Source organism: Ctenopharyngodon idella, chromosome 15 (assembly GCF_019924925.1).
Source record: "Ctenopharyngodon idella isolate HZGC_01 chromosome 15, HZGC01, whole genome shotgun sequence".
Classification (NCBI taxonomy): domain Eukaryota; kingdom Metazoa; phylum Chordata; class Actinopteri; order Cypriniformes; family Xenocyprididae; genus Ctenopharyngodon; species Ctenopharyngodon idella.
Genome location: NC_067234.1, coordinates 26,813,947 through 26,831,945, shown reverse-complemented (window position 1 = coordinate 26,831,945; position 17,999 = coordinate 26,813,947). Strand labels below are relative to the sequence as shown.

At 37.4% G+C, this 17,999-nt stretch overlaps 1 protein-coding gene across 2 annotated transcripts in view; it reads right to left on the bottom strand.

The window, feature by feature from the left end:
* The window catches only part of grik4 (glutamate receptor, ionotropic, kainate 4), a 329,903-nt gene that overhangs the window by 309,291 nt on the left and 2,613 nt on the right, over window positions 1-17,999 (bottom strand). Inside the window, exon 1 of one of the 2 annotated variants that reach the window (XM_051861111.1) lies at window positions 14,417-15,001. The exons of the other annotated variant lie outside the window; for it this stretch is intronic. The gene's annotated coding sequence lies outside the window, so the exon portion shown is untranslated. Of the gene's footprint in view, window positions 1-14,416; window positions 15,002-17,999 lie in introns of those variants that run through there. 2 annotated transcript variants of the gene reach the window in all.

Sequence of the window (17,999 nt, the reverse complement as noted above, 5' to 3'; positions counted from 1 at the left end):
TTACTATGGTAATAGCGCGCATAGTCTTGGTGATCAGAATCCACATCGGATCACAAACAGAAGTCATTTCAAACACATGCTGCTGTCCGAAAGAGAGTTTTGAGCTAAAATGTTTTTAAAAGTCTTTAATGCTGATGTTAGCTGGTAACCTACATGTAATCATCCATGGCGCCTCCGTCTCCACACACAGATAAACTCTGCCTTTGTTCGTAACCACTGCCTCAAGCCCGAGCTGGCCCGCTTTGGACCAAGGTATTCGGCGGGCCAAAAAACCCTGGCCGTGGGCCCCGGGGGAGCCCCGACGAGGCACAATCTAGCCCCGGAAGTGACAGTGGAAACTCAACTGGTCCTGGCATGCACTAGCACGCCCGCTTTAGGCCCCTTAAATGTTAAAAGGACAAGATAATACATCGGACATTTAAACAGATTTTTTATTATGAACACAGGACTGACCTGAAGGAAAATGCTAAATCTGAATGCAGGTAATAAACTTGCTCACTCAGTCTCTTTCTCACAATACTCTTCTACATAATACAGTAAGCTTCAATGAACAATATCAATTGAGAACAAACAGTTTACATTGCTAAGAGTGGTTGCTAAGGGTGTTGTGTAGTGATACACAGAACCGTTTGGTGAAGTGGTCATAGCTGTGTTTTATCATGAATAAAACACTGATATTGACCAATCAGAATCAAGTACAGGAACTAACCGTTTTAAACTGAATAAAAGATCTGTCATTATTTGCATTTCATTGCAACTTTAATCAAATGTAACTATATGTATGCACAACATATTGGACACTCATAGTTTGTCTGCCAATACTTATTGCCATTTTTAATATTAATTTATTACAAAGGTAATCTAAACATAAAAAGGGAAAATTAAAAAGGAAAGTGAGTATACACTAAATATATCCAATATTGGTCAGTTGACTGTGGATATTTAAAACTCATTTAAAGCTCATTTCCTCTTTTCTACCTTTGCAGCCATCTTAACACTCACTTAATCTTTAAGAACACTAATAATGTATTAACACTGTTAGCAAGTCTCAAAAAGAACATAAATTTTTCACACTGTTCATTATAATGTTGTGAAGCCTAAATTCACAATTATAGGTGTACCCCTAACCAAATATACATTTTAAACTTAAATACTGGAAAACAACTTTTGTTTTAATTATCCAAATAAAATGCAATAGGTGCTTGCCAATATAAAGGTCGCCTCCATGATGTTAGGATGTTGTGGATGGTTGCCACGAGTTGTAATCATACATCTGATCACAAATAACCTATCAACAGCAAGTCACATTTTGAGGCATCATTCAGGTCCATAGCAAAACTGCATGGGACACAGCAAAAACTGAACAGTGATGCTCATCTTAGCAATTTATTCAGTACAGAAACAACTGCTAATAAACAGTGCTTTGAAGATGCTCATGTGAGCCAATATCTCAAAGCTGTTTTTAGTCTGTCACATTGCATCATGTGTAAATATGTGTTCAATGCACAAACACGTTCGATTAAATGGCTGAATGAGATTCCTGATTAGGCTCATTCCTCTGTGATCAGCATGTCTTAGAAGATATTATGGTTGCCACACAGTAATTAGGTGGTTTATTTGTTCCTTAAAACCTTTGCAAGGTCCAGTGTGACATTAAGCAACATAGTAAGCCAACAGTATTCTATATTAATCCAAAAACACTGTAAGCCATCCTACACTCTTAAAAATAAAAGGATATTTGTTAGCATCAATGGTCCATGAAGAATCTTTAACAGAACCTTTTCATTGCACAAAAGATTCTTTATAGTGGTAAAAGTTTCTTCAGATTATTAAAGAGGACCTATTATGCTTTTTTATGTTTTCAACTTTCTTTAGTGTGTAATGCTTCTGTTTGAGAATGAAAAAGGTCTACAAAGTTACAAAGCACAAAGTCCACTCTGAAGGGAGTTATTCTCCATATCAGTAAACACTGTTTCTGAACTCCCTGAAATGCTTCGATTTTAGTCTTTAGTGTTCTTCCGAGAACGTACAGGTCACTATATTCCTCATTTAAATAATTCCTGCAAAAGACAAATGCAAAAAAAAGGAGCAAGGCCTGTTTGAGTTGCGTTAGTAGCGTGATGAAACTCGCGGTTATGGTAAGGTGCATGATATTTCTCGCATCGATTGACCAATCACAACACACTGGTCCGGCTGACCAATCAGAGCACATTGCACTTTTCCAAAGGAGGGGCCTCATAGAGACAGGAATTAAACAGTGCGTTACTGACCAAGTGGGAGGAGAGCTGCTGCCACAATGTAAAATATGTATTTAAAAAAATAAATAAATAAATAAATTTTTAAAAAATTATTTTTTTTTTAACATTCAAGCATGAAAACCTGTACTTTTTTAAAAGGGCATAATATGGCCTTGATAAAATATTTTTCACACTAAGAAAAAAATTTGTCTTTTAAGAACTGTTCACAGAAAATTCTTTTGGAGAGCCCAAAATAGTTCTTCTATTGCATCACTACAAAAACCCCCTTTTGGAACCTTTATAATGAAATCAATTTGACAATTTCTTAAGATCTTACAAACTTTAAGTCCATTTTGTTGGAGTCACAAACTAAGGAACTAGGGAACCATATAATGCTTAGGGTCAGGTCGGAAGACAGTGTTTAGACCAACAATTCTTGCGGTGACTCCACAGGGCTATGATTGAAGGGCATAATGTTTATACAACACACACAGGGCTATATATCAGAATGGAGAGCTGTTCAGCAGGAAAGGGTAATTACCCCAGTCTGTGCACCGTTCCTGTCTCTTACAGCCAGACTTCATTCACTGCTCTGACCTGAAATCCACGTTGAAGTATAGCGGGAACCAAACAGAGATGGAGCTTTTCTCTCCATTCTGTCAAGTACCTAACTTGCCCCAATCCACTTGAGTGGTAAATGTGTCATTATCCCAAGAGGGGACACCCATCTAAGCTGTCATCGTGCAGCTGGGGTTGAGTGGATGAAGTCAAATGTTGTCGACCCAGTGTCACGTTCACTTCAGGAATCGAGGTCTGAACCGATAAGAACGCCGGATCATCGCAGTCCTGCTGAACGAGTGAGCGAACAAGCAAGCGATGACAGGGTGAGGGGCATTAAATGCGACTCTTCTCTAAACAATCAGTTTAAAAGAGAGGCTCCGTTCTGGCTCTCCAGTTGATTAAAGATGAAATCTGCGATGAGGCCCAGCATCTGGTAACACAATTGAACATTCGGGGAAGCGGTAACTAATGAGCTGCCTTCTCCCTCTGTGCCTTAATTCCATATTGCACTATCCCATGCCATTATGTATGCATGACAAAGAATGAATCAAAGTTGGGTTTTAATACACATCTAAGATTTGAAAAATAACAAGAGTAGTTTTGGCGAGCTAAACTGCAGCTCTGAATTTGGACAACAATGCATAGATGAAGAAGAATATTATAAGCAATTTGCACTTAAAGTTTCTTCAAAGTGCTAAAGAATTCAAGATTATAGTCAGTGTTATTTTAGTATTACCAATACTTATACAATGATATAGTAGTTGTTAATTTGAATATAATTTGAATTTTATTTTATATTTTCATTTTGTAAAGTATTTATATTATAATTTCTTTCAGCTTTATTTCACTTTATGAGAACATTTTAAAAGTTTTAGCTTTAGTTATCAGTACCAACGTTGGAATCAAGTTATTTACATTTTTAATACACATTCTAGGGCTTAATAAAGTGCAAAATGATACATGAAATTACTTTCCTTTTCAGCTGGCATCACTTATGTTGTGTAAATAAAATGTCACATTTCAGAATTAAACATTTTAAATAGCATTTTGAGTCTAACTGCTGAAAGTGTTTTGAAGGACAGCTTTTCCTAGCCAGTGTCTGTGGTTTGATGTCACTTCCACTTCCTGCTAATTGAATTAACTGTGCTCACTGCAGCATCCGAATCCTTCAATATTGTTTTGTATCTTTTCCATAATTGATGTCTGTGTTGTACTTTAATCTTATCTTCTCAGCAAAAATCTTTAATCTTTGTTTCTACATGTCCTTGAGATTCACAATGATCTCTGTCATGGCTTCTATAATGAATCGCAGAGAGAAGCAAATTGTTGGCTAATTGTTTTATCTCTGTCAATCGCAGTTCATTTGTTTAAATGTACAGTTCTTGTAGCATAACTGGTGGTTTACCAAGCACATTGTGACAAGCCATGACTGGTATCTCAATGGCACTAATTTGATGTCGTTGTCTCCTCATGGTCATTACCATCCTTGAGTTGTCCAAAGATCCACCAGAACAGTTTAAATGTTTTACTGTTCCTGCAAAGTCCTCGAAGATAATGACCCTGTCACAAGCCAGACATGAACTGGCACTGGTGTTAATCTAAAACAAAAACATGGGAAAGATCCAATGAAAAGGGCAGAGCAGAGTTTTGGGGGTAATACAGGGACACTAAATTCTTAAGACTCTACAACTTGGGTTTTCAAATGGGGGTCAGCAAAGCCACATTTAGAATTTTACTACATTTAGAAAAAAAAAGTAATATTAATAATGTATTAATAATGTATATATACACACTACCCACTCAAAAGTTTAAGGTCAGTACTATTTTTTTATGTAACTCTTTTATTCCACAAGGACACATTAAATTGATCAAAAGTGACAATATAGACATTTAAAATATTACAAAAGATTCTAATTTCAAATAATCATAAAAAAATGCATCACGGTTTTCACAAAAATTTAACAGCACAACTGTTTTGAACACTGATAATAATAAGAAACATTTTTTGAGCAACAAATCAGCATAGAATAATTTCTGAAGGATCACGTGACACTGAAGACTGGAGTAATGATGCTGAAAATTCAGCTTTGCTATCACAGAAATAAATTACACTTTAAAATATATTCAAATAGAAAACAGCTATTTTCAATTGTAATAATATTTTACAATATTTTTTACTGTACTTTTGATACAGTAGCCTCGAGGAGCAAAAGAGACTTCTTTCAAAAACTTTTAAAATCTTACTGACCCCAAACTTTTAAATGGTAGTGCATATAAATTACATCAGACTGGTAAAAGCTGTGGTGAATTTGGCTACACATCATTACTCTACAAAAATAATGTGATCTGCATACTAAATAATGTGATCTTCATACTAAATATGGAGATGAGGGCTAGGCTCAAGCCTTCAGCTGTAACCTTCTGCTCCTCCTTACTGAATACTGATTCAGTCATCTCTTCCACATGTGGAGTAAATCCCACAGTCACGGCGCAAGGCCGTCCTCCTTGAACTCTAATCTCAGAACATCTCTTATCGACAATGCTGAACGACATGATTAAAAAGGAGCCAGGACAATCCAGCCTTCCGCTTGGGATCTCCTTTTCTCCATGGCCTCTGTCAATCACCCAGGTAGCTTCCATATGGCTTTGCCTGGGCGGCCAATTAGACAGCTTCAGCAGTCACCTCTGTGGTGCGTTAAGCACCCTGTGGGCATTAGAGATTCTATCTGTAGAGCCTGTGTATGGTAATGAGGAGAGGTAAAGAGAAAGTCTTCTGGAAGCCCAGTCTGCGAGGAACTCACTTGGTGCTGAGGGCTTTTTTTTTTAAGCTGTTAAGAGATGCTGGCTATTCTCGCTCAGACTGACACTCCAAAAAGCAAATGGCCTGGGGCCCCGACACTTCAGCCCCCATTAGCAATGAAACAAATCACGGCAGTTCCAAAGGCCTACCTGTGAAATGTGCACCATTTGTCTCCAATGAACTTCTCTCTGAGCCTGGAAGCTTATTTGCGGAGGTGGAATCCTTCAAAAGTGTACAGACATCTCCACGTATTGACTAAAGCCCGGCAGAGAGAAAGAGAACCGCCACTGAACTGATGAAGTGAGTGATCATTGGGACTACCTGCTAGACAGCCTGGTATCAAAATATAAATAATTCAAACTACACTGATGTACCAAAAAAAAAAAAAAAAAAAAGCTAACTCGTATATCCATGTAATCTTCAAGGCTTTGAGGGCTCATGGACACACAGGTGGTGAAATCTAAGGGTAGTATGAAGGAATTGATGTCGACAATGCTAATTTTCAGGTCTGACAAACTGAAGGAATCAGTGAAACAGAAAATGGAAAAATGAAAGTCAAGCTCCTGCTCACAGTGCCTCCACCATCAAGTAGCCATATCTAAAAAAACAACAGCTAGCAATTTCACACCATAATTGGCAAACATTTTACCAAAATTAGAAACAGGGAAACAATCTTTTGTACAGCTGCTTTTTCCTGGCTGACCATGTTGGTGAAACATGACTCAGAAAAAAAAGTAGAAAAAAAGTCACAACAGGATGATAAGACAACATTTAAATGAAAGCAGTTGAAAAGCAAGGCCCTTGCAAGGAGAAAGGAGAAATTAGATGTTACCAAGATTGATGAAAAAAGTCCTCAGGCATTAAATAAGACCAGCCTCTATAGGTTGTTTTATGTAAAACCTCAGAAGGTCGTTCTAAAAACACATTTCTTTAATTTATCAGTCAATTAGAAGATGTCACATCCTTTAAGTAAAAAAAATCCTTCACGTTCACCCTGAGTCTTTGGTAAGTGAGCGCAGAAGTGTTTCGTTCAAGCAAAAGCATTAGATCATGTACGATACTTCAGTCACTCACCAGTTATAAATCTCCTGCAGGGAAAGCTCCTTAGACCATTTTTTCGCTTCGACAGATGCATATTTAATCATTCTGAGATATTAGACTTCTTAAAACTCAACTATGTCTTATAGGATATATGCATGTCATTCGCTCTCACAAGAGTGACGTGAAGTGGTGCTGTCACGGCAACAACTAGGCATGAACTTGATGAGATGCGCTACAAAGGTGGCGCACAAAGTTGATAAAAAAGTGACTTGAATATCCTGCAGAAAAAGCAGCTCATGTGACCTTGAATAGCCCTGAAAGGAAACTCAGCTGGAGACACATCTGACAGCTGACACTTCCAGGGCAACATGAAAGAGGCATTTTTGGAGGGTGGGTGACATTCAGAATGTGCTCGACAGCCAAAACACTGAAATCAAATGTCTGTAAATAACATCTTGCTAAATTCAAACTCTCAAGCTCTCTTCATGAGCCAAGGAGATAACGGTGCTATATGAAGTGCAAAAGCCTTGCTACATAATAATAATAATAATAATAATAAAGCTAAATAAACCGCAAAGGATTATATTTTGTGAAAGCCTCAAGGAAAATCACATAGCAGCTGCAATTTTCAGCCATTCACCTGGGCTAAACTGATTTGTGCCAGTAATTATTAACTATGAAATACTGACTGTGCTGGGCTGGGCTGCTCTGAAGGAGAGGCCTGGAAAATTCACTTAAACACTACTGACCACAGAATCAATACGAGACACAGGGGACAGATATGGATATGTCATGCTCTGTGACATTATATTCTGCTCATTGACTGACATATGGATTCAGAAACGGCCTTAGCTGTGGAAGGCTCTAAGAGCACAACCAATCCTGTATGGTTTTATCATATCATGATTTTGAATGCTTGCTTTTGTTAGTTCACCATTATACGAGTGCTAGTAAAATTCAAGGACTGCACCATTTCAAAAATCAATCTGTTTCAAATAAATCAAAATTTAAAAGGAGCGATACATTAAAATTTTGTCTGATACCAATAAGTTGATAATATGTTCATGTTATTGTCAATTGATAAATTGCATCATAACATTATAATAAATTTAATACAAAATATATACACACTGTCATTCAAAAGTTTGGGATCGGTAAGATTTTTAATGTTTTTAAAAGAAGTCTCTTCCTGCATTTATTTGATTAAAAAAAAAAACCAGTAATATTGTGAAATATTATTACAGTTTAAAATAACTGCTCTCTATTTGAATATATTTTAAAATGTAATTTATTCCTGTGTTGGCAAGGCTCTATTTTCAGCATCATTACTCCAGTCTTCAGTGTCACATGATCCTTCAGAAATCATTCTAATATGCTGATTTGATGCTCAAAAAACGTATAATAATATTATAAATGTTAAAAATAGTTTTCAGGAATCTCTGATGAATAAAAAAGAACAGCATTTATTTGAAATAGAATCTTTTGTAACATTATAAATGTATTTGCTGTCACTTTTGATCAATTTAATGCATCCTTGCTGAATAAAAGTATTAATTTCTTTCATTTATTTAAAAAAAAAAAATCCTTATTGACCCGAAACATTTAAATGGTATTGTATAATGTTACAAAAATTTTCTATTTCAGATAAATGCTGAGACTTCTTTTAAAAACATCTTAAAAATCTTACGGAGTCTTACTAAAAATCCCACACTTTTTAACGGCAGTGTGTGTACATGTATATGTATATATATACACATATATATATATATATATATGTGTATGTATATATATATATATATATATATATTAGGGCTGGGACAATACTATTGATGCATCGCGATTCGTAGATCATTTCTGATTTTTTCCAAATGCATCGCAATGCATCCGAGCTTAGTTTTTAACAGCAGATGGCACTCTAGGCTATTTTTTTTAACCACATGCTCAAATGCTCACGAAGAAGACCGCTCATGCATTAAGCTGAGTCTGACAATGTATTTGCTCCTCAGAATGCTTTTATGACGTGAGATTAATGTAAACAGCCCACTGCAAACACCCTTGTAATTCACTTCAAACTTTTCGAACTTTATGAATGATTATTTTATAGAAGGTTCAAGTGGTGTGTGTAAGGATTTGGAAGGAAGCAGATTATGTCTGTTTCTAAAGCACGCAGTGTCATCTGCTGTTGAAAACTAAGCTCAGAATCGATTCGAGAGAGAATCGCGATACATACAAAATATCAGAATCGATCCAGAATCATTTCTTGATTCGCGCTGCATCAATGTATTGTCCCAGCCCTAATATATATATATATATATATATATATATATATATATATTTGATTGATAACCAATTATCCAATAAGATACTGGTCTGGTATATTGTGCATCCCTATTAAAAATACTCCAGAAATCACAGAAACATGTTTGTTAGCATCACTACTGTTCAATCAATTATTGTACAAAAAGGGTTTTCATTAGTTAGGAAAATGGACTGAGTGTTGAGTTTGTGAAGGGCTGGTCTCATGGGTGTTGCACAGATTGGCAAATGTCCTGTGAGTGGCCCTCAACACAGAAAGTGCTGAATGATGCCCTTGTCTCAATTCTTTGGAGACCGCTCTCACGGATACTGACAAATTGTCACACCATGTTGGTTAACCTTCACTACAACAGAGAGTTGTGCTTCTCCATGACCTATCCATCAACTGACTAGGCATCCAATGAGATCATGCATCTTACTCCATTTTCTGTCAGGTGCATATACATACTTGCTACCAGCAGCCAGGCACTCAGGCTCCAAACTTGTGCAGGCCTTTGAATGCCCTTTTAATCGTGTTTGTTCAGTTGCTGTGCACATTCTGTCTATAGGGACAGGCTTTCTATGCAAATCAGCAGTACTAGTTCAAGAAGCATTTGCTTCAGCTACCTTTAGCCATAATTACATGCTTCTGATATCACTAAACTACAGCAGACCCACTACCAATGCCGAGACATTAATGTACCATTAATGTACATTAGCAACACCAAACAAAATTGCAACAAGTTTGCTAAACCAGGGGCCTCCCACTGTTTAGACAAACCTGTAGTCTTGACCCAAACTTATGAAAAACTATTTTTATGTTGTTGTTTTTTTCACATCAGTTTAAGAAAAAAAAAACACATACAAGCAATTCCGCAATAAGAAGCCTTCTGGAAAGTCATACAAGCATGCTCATGCCTGCAGCAGACTTTACTTCACAGACTTTATTACATGCAACATAAATATGCCAGTAAATAATAAATGAGACAAAGTGAATGTCTTTGTTCCCCTGAAATACAGCAGAACACTGCACACTAAACATTTCAGATATCAAGTATTATTTCCTAGTGTTATATTACCAATATATATTAATAAAATTTTGGTTGTTTGACCATGTTGATGACATAGCCATTACAGCTCATATACTTTGGGCTTGGTTTGTAAAGGGAGTCCAAAAGTATCACTATTGCATGCAGTCTAACAAAATAATTATGCATCTTAAATGCATAATTTTAAAAGAATGATCAAAATAATGTTTCAAATAGTTGACAAATAACTTTTCAGCATTTTTTTCTAAGCAATCAAATTTGTGTTTAACAGCAGAACCGTGTTTAACAGCAGAATTTCTGGTGAAAAACTACATTACCCATGATTCTGAAAATAATTTGGCCAATCAGCGAATCGAAACAAGCTAATTGCACTGCACTGCAAATTAAGTAACAGTCAATCTCCTACACTTTTAAACAACTTAAATGTACACACACACACACACACACACACACATATATATATATATATATATATAACTATACTGCTTTTATATACGTAATCAATATATTTAGATCTATAGTTTTATATTAACCATTGCTTTTATTTTGATTATGTTATTCACAATGCTTAGTGGGATTGAATTTCTTTCCCCTCAACCAGGCACTGAGGACACGGCCTTGTACCTTTGTCTTTTTATCCCATTTTTAAATACTTTTTAAGTTTTTACTGCTGCAATTCACCTCATAGTTGTTTTTATTGGTTCATGGCTTATAACCATTTAACAAAAACTTTTTTCAAAACCCTGATTCAAGGATGTTTCAATTTAAAGGATCATTTGAGGGCAGCCTTCGTTTCACATCCTTCATTCGGTCTGTTTTGAAGGATGCATCAAGTGTATCCTTCGCATCCTTCAATCACCCACAATCCTTTGCACACATTTCAACTCACAATAAAGAATTAGCAGAACACTGAAGCCCTGGAAGCATACGCGCACAGTCGAATGCACAGCCTTGCAAAGTATACTTCACTTGACTCATACGCGTACACAGGCGTTCGACGCATGCGTAGTTTTTAGCAATCTCTCTCCATGGGTTATAACCCATGTAAATATATTTGTGTTCTTTCATGATAGAGTTGTACAAATGAGGGTACTTTCTTACCTCTTCGCACAATCTGTCGTCTAGATAGGCCTCCATTGTCGCTGTAGCTTGCATGCAGGTTTTCTTTGAATACCTTGTGAATCGACCCCCCCAGGGCATGGTTGCCACCTTGTGGATAAACTAATTACTGAAAAAAAAAAATTAAATGCACGTATGCGACCTGAGCATACAAAGAATGCGCAGTTACAAAAATCTGGCGGTACGCGTACAGTACGCATGTACTCTTCTGATGATGAAATTTGTGTCACGCGCACTGTATGCTGACCCTCGCCTACGCGTAAAAAGTAGAGTATACTTTGGGCTTGAGCTTGTCCAATTTTACTACATAATGCAAGATGAAAAAAAATATTTTGGAGACAAAGGCATTATGCTTTCTTTTGTTTTGCTGTAAATTAATAACATAACACTAAACTGTGCATAATGCAAACCAATGGGAGACCACAGATGGTTGTCATTACCTGTACTGCATTAATAGAAAGGCAGATAATATAAAGATTTTAAATATACAGTGTTTTTCAAAATTATAATGTTAATAGTATTTTCGCGTCATGACCGCAGGGGAGGAAACATTTATGACGTAGCCATGTGCATTTCGGCCTACTAGAACTAGGCCTAGACCTTCTCATTCTAGCGTTTAATGCTGAAGGGGACTTTACCCTAAAAGCCTCCGAAGAACTGGACTTGAAAGGACACAGAAGGCCTCACTGCAGCCTTCCGTTTGATAAGCACCCCCTATGGGAAAAATACTACCAAAAAAAAAAAAAACGTCTTCCAAACGAACAAGGATTTGCCATTAACAGAGCCTGTCACTCACTAGCCAGACAAACAACGATTGCATCGAACAGTAATACATTGCAACTTGAAGACACGTGACCCAGAGCAGGCCGACAATTAATGTATTTTCAGAGATTAATTACTTGTTAATCAATCTATGATGTTAATCCGTCCCGTGATTGTTTATTAAATATGTTGTCTAATTAATGCTTTCAGCTACCAGTGATAGTAGAGTACTTTCACTTTTGACCATGTTTAACTTCAATCCGCAGAATTCCACATATTTCCTTCATAATCAGCACAGAAAATAAAAAAGGCCAGATTTCGCATGGTCCTGTCCATGAGTGCGTCACTAACCTGATGCGTGAAAAGCTGTTGTTATCAAAGAAACTGTGCACTTATGTCGTCTTCATACCGACGATGAACATGATGAAGGTGTCTGCTGGATATAGAGAAAACAGGACTTAATTTAAGACCTGTTACTGTCCACAATAATAAATCAACGTGAGAAGGTGACTGGAGTAGAGTTTGGTTCATGAATAAATCTCTTTTCAGTAAGTGAATCGTTTTCGTTCACATGCACCGACTCGTACTAATCTGATGTGATGTTGCGTACATTTACCGCGTTCTAAGACTGACTATGGCATGAGCCAATAGAACTGGCGCGCGGGCTATGAATGAACATTTCATTGATTGCACCTACCGAACAAACACGTCCCCTTCACTGTTTCATTTGAGTCTGTGCAAGGATCGAAGCGGGACTGAACGAGGCACCAAACGAGGATCTGCCGATCGATTGCCGATCGTAACCTCTCAAGAAGATATTGTTTATTAATTCTGTTCAAAATAAGGTGAGAAAGAAGGCAGAAGAAATATGAATGCTTAAAAATGACCACCATACAGAATTAAAATGACGTAAGACGGTATTGAAGCTCTTAATATATTTACACAGTTATTGTTATTTCTATAGCTTTTTATTAACAGTTTGATAACTGTTATACTAAGCAGTGGATCCCACCAGAGATGATAATGAAATGACACATATGCCTTGTTGTTGGTATTTGTATAGAAAAAGATGCTTAAACTTTCTTTCTGGGGTCTCTTGTTAGATTTGTAGACTCGCAAATTCTAACAAACCATTTAAACACTCACTGTTTGTTAAGGAATCGGTTGAGTGAATGACTCCATGATTAGTTCAAAACACAAAAGACACTCATTTGTCGCCACCTAATGGCATAACAATGTAACCCCCAGAAAGGCCACCCGAGCTTATGAGTGAAATCATCTTTTAGGGTCACGAATTCAAAAGATTCCAGACACTGAGATGAATCAAAATTCCCATCAATAGCGTGCAGTTCAGGTTAAAGTTGTTCTCGCTTTATTGCATTTAGTGAAGGAGACAATATCCCCATAGTTAGCTATAAAAGAAGCGTTGTGTTGACATACAGTACAATATTCACCCATTACGCCACTATAATATCATAGAGCAGTCACGTACATTAGGGCTTTAAATAACAATTTGATAACTTTTGTAAAACATTGTGATGCTGTTTTGTAGGCTCACACACACTGAGAGCAAATAATGACTGTGAAACAGACTTTTTACAGCACAGACTCGCATGCCATTATCCACCAGGGGGTGCAAAGATGACACCCATTCCACCCTCATCTTCAGCCAAAAGCCCTCAGCACAACCTGACGAAGCTCTCAAAAACATTAGGTTATTTCAGTACTATCAAGAAAGATTTCAAGTCATTCAGAAAATCAATGTCATTCTGTGCAAGAGCTGAACCAGATGCTGCAAAGTTTAGAGCACACATGTTGCACAACCAGTAACACCTAGCCTCATGCATTGTAATGTGTGACTTGTGCACACACATATCACCATATAAAACAAACAGAGTACCACCTTAACCGTAACTGAGGTTAATGTCACTTTAATACATTAAGATTCAATATTTGACTTTGATGTCCTGTTAGGAACCACTATAGAGCACAACAATTAAGTTTCTTGCGTCACATGCGTATTCTTTATATTGTCTTTCATTCTCCTGTATGGCAATTTTTTTCATAAATCTGAATGCATATGCAACAGTACAGCATCATTTGTTATAGTAACTCACCGGTGTTCAATGTGATTAAACAAGCACCACTCACTTATATAATAAATTATTTCAAAGAATGATCTAATTGTCATGCAAATCATGCAGTGTTCATTGACTATCAATTGTTGCGCTGACTAATACAGAACATTGAGGGGGAAATGTGCTAATTTACTTTAAAATTCATTTGAGACATAAGGCTCCTAAATGATTCAAATTGCACAATGATATTCAAGTTTAGCGGATTTATAGCCGATTTGGCATGCTGCTTCAGTAGGCTATCTACGATTCTGCCGTGTGTCCACAGAATTAAAATGATGTAGGCTAAATCCAAACAAAGCATTAAAGTCTCACGATCTACAGCAATTTCCCATGCAATCCAATCCATGACATGTTGAATAAACTAAATGCAGAATAGACCGTAACTGCATGAAGCAATGATGCGAATCGTCTTACCTGTTTTAAAGCTCGTCGTTTTTATGCCTCCGCGATTTGTGTAGGCTATAACAAAATCAGTGGTGTTTATTCTTCTGATAGTGTTTTATTTGGCTTGATGCGAGCTTCAATGATCAGCTGTTGTTTTATAAGCACTGCGCGCGTGCCCTATCAATTCCCGCCGTTCCTAGAGCCCGGTGCAACGCTGTTGAACACGATTAAAGAAAAAATAAAACATTAGCGAGCGGTACGCCGTCAAAAACTACTTTCGAAGGCCACTTCATCTTAATTTTTTCTCCGCATATATCCGTATGATACCAGAGATGCGGGGCAAACGCACGCTGTCAAGAAAAGAAGGGGAAAATCCGCATCCCAGTGAGAAATAAATGAAACAGATATCCTCTCTCATGTCAAATTAAGTCAAACATCGGTTGGCGGTCCTCTTTTGCTATGTTTCCTTCACTTTCCTTCTTCCTCTTTCCAGAGATAAGCACCTTTACATAAAGGTTTTAAACGCGTGTGGTAAGAGCCCGATAGCTCTCTTCTCTCTTCTGCTTCAGGACCTGCACTGATACAGCTCGCACTCCTTCACGCTGCTCTCTTCTCTAGACACACGATCTCCCACTCTGCTCAAAGGCAGTATCTCTGGCTTTGTAGGATTTCTTTTCCAATGATCGAAATGCAAGTTAGACTGTCAAAAAAACGGATGGGAATCGAAAAGATTTTAATGATTCTGTTTCAGATTCCAATTTTTCTTAATGATTCATGTTACAAATACCTTGGTGATTGATTCTATTAAAGGTTCTTTTAGTACTTTGGCGGAAGAAATAGGCTTTTTTGGAAATATCAGCAAAATTCTTACGTTCACTGCCCTCAGAAGTAGGCTATAAATTATACTTAATCAGAATTTAAAAAACAAACTTCTTTCGAAATGTGTTTACAGACTTTGGAGACTTTTTAGGCGCGAAATAATCCAATAGGCCTAATTTGTTCTGACTAAAATGACCAAACATAAATGGGCAGTCAAATTTAATTCATTCATTCATTTATGCTATATAAAATAGTCTGTTTACAACATATGCTACTTAACAAAAATTAATGTGTATTTGTTCGCTGTCATGTAGGTTACAACCAGTCAACACCGATTTAAGTCTCGCTAACCCTAGCCTACAGCCTACACAACAGCAAAAAAGGAGGTGGGTTCATTACGTACATTCAGTGACCGCTGCTAATGATTCAAACACCTTCTGATTCAATAAAAGGATCTGACTCATAAGAGTCACTTGTTCGGCAAATGAACTCTACTGCGGGCGGTAGGTTCTTCTGAGGCACTAAAAATAACCTATTCAAAAGATTGTGGGAAATGGACAACGCTGGTTGTGATGTAGATTTTTGATTCACTTAGAAGATCCGGCTCATAAGAGTCATTCGTTCGCGAAGTTCCGCGCATAGGTTCCGCGCTGTGTTTTTGATTTAGTAAGAAGAACCGACTTATAGGAGTCGTTCGTTCGGTGATCTAATTACACTGTTGCGCTGCCGCTGAATTTTTCGATATTATTTTTTTTGTAACGGCTTTGCGGCGTCGCTGAATAATGCGGAAAAACTGTACCGTGTTCCTCCAGCACGTTCGACAACGGAACAGAACCGAATCATTCGGTTCGTGTATTTTTAAAACGAATTCACTTCTGCAAGAACACGCGATCGGTTCCCAGCAGCAAAGCAGCCTCCTCACGAGATAGCCTACTCTCTTTCTTGCTACATCATGTTGTAGGCTATATAAGCCAAGGATCCCCCGTACTATTTCTCATCAGGTGTACAAAACTTGCCCCGATCATTTGAATTAGACATAAGTACTCTCTGTTTGGTGCCAATGAGTAATTCATGAATCACATCTTCCCATACTCCACATAGACTTCTGAACATTCTGCAAATTTTACTCAGCCTGAGCAGAATCATCACGGATGAATAACAATTTGCCCAAATGAAACGTGTTAGAAGAAATTCATATTTCAGAAACAGGTTGTCAGCATCAGGAAACACACACACACCAGATGAGGGGCGCAGTAAATGAGAGCTGTTTAATTTACTAGACTGCCCAAACAGAAAATTCACACATTAACATGAGATCAAAGACACTCCTTCCTTGTCACATCAGCAGCTCTCGGTACAATTGCCTCTTGAAATTGTTAAATAGTGTGCACTACAGTCAAATAAATAATAATCTAACTTTCACGTGCGCTGCAGAAATTATTCATCATTGTCCATAACAACAAACAACAAAATCTACAGACCCTGCAAGTTTTTGCAGACAATAATTAATGAGGCCTCTCATTCATCCCACCACCCTTAATGATGTATTTAAAATTTAATGCATTTTCTAAACCTTGAGTCAGTGAGCAGTGCAGGTGTTCAATAGCTTGTGTGTCAGCATCCCTTTAGAACTGCCTATGAATCAGCAAGGCTGTAGCTCTGCTAAGTGAGGACAAATCTCCATGGACTGAGAGCTAGATTTAGGCTAAACAGACGCATAATTGTACTTAGGAGATACGCATCTGTGATTCTGTGCAAAGAGAGACACAAAACATTTTATGACATGGTTTTAAAGAAGACCAAGTTCTTACAGAGCCCTTTACTATCTTAGCCAGATCTAATCCGCGTTTTCTTGACATTTGGTCCCAGAGTCAATTTACGCTGCTGGATAATAAGAATAGATGTCAAGCTATGTGACCTTTTCCCTCAAACACACACCAATCACGCAACCTGTCATTCCAATCGAGGTGCACACTTTGAACTCCCAGAGAAGGGCGAGGAAAGGGGCAGCGGGAGACTGCTAAACTGATGACTTGAAATCTCCACAGATTTCTGGGTTCATGTCAAATAAAAGTGCCCACGATAAAGATAAACATTAAGATTACGCCGTTATAAAATATATTTTTCAAGGTGAATATATATATATATATATATTTTTTTTTTTTCCTCAAACGGTTAGTTCCTGTCCTTGATTCTGATTGGTCAATAGCTGCGTTTTATTCACAATAAAACACGGCTATGACCGCTTCACCCAACGGTTCTGTGTATCACTACACAACACCCTTAGCAACCACTCTTAGCAACATAAACTGAATTTAAGCTTACTATGTAGAAGAGTATTGTGAGAAAGAGATCGAGTGAGCGAGTTTATTACCAGCATTCAGATTTAGCATTTTCCTTCAGGTTAGTCCTATGTTTATAATAAAAAATCTGTTTAAATGTCCGATGTATTATCTTGTCCTTTTAACAGTTAAGGGGTTTTCCCGTGACTGACAGCGCTAGTCAAAGCATTTGTCAATTGCGTCTTGTTGCATGTTCACAACAATTCAGTCTTTTCAATGTAAAAGTCTTCGCTACTGACTGACACACTCATTAAGACAGTCTTTGCCTGCCGTCTAATGGCGTAATAATGTAACTTCTATTGCTGTTCACGGTCAGGGACTATTTTTTCGGGCGGAAGGAAGGCTTTTGGTTAAAGTTTAATTCATGAAAGTTGCATTGATACATATTTTTGGCTTTAATATTTGTACTGTGTGGTAACCGTTTTGTAAAAGCAATAAGGTACTCGAGGCTA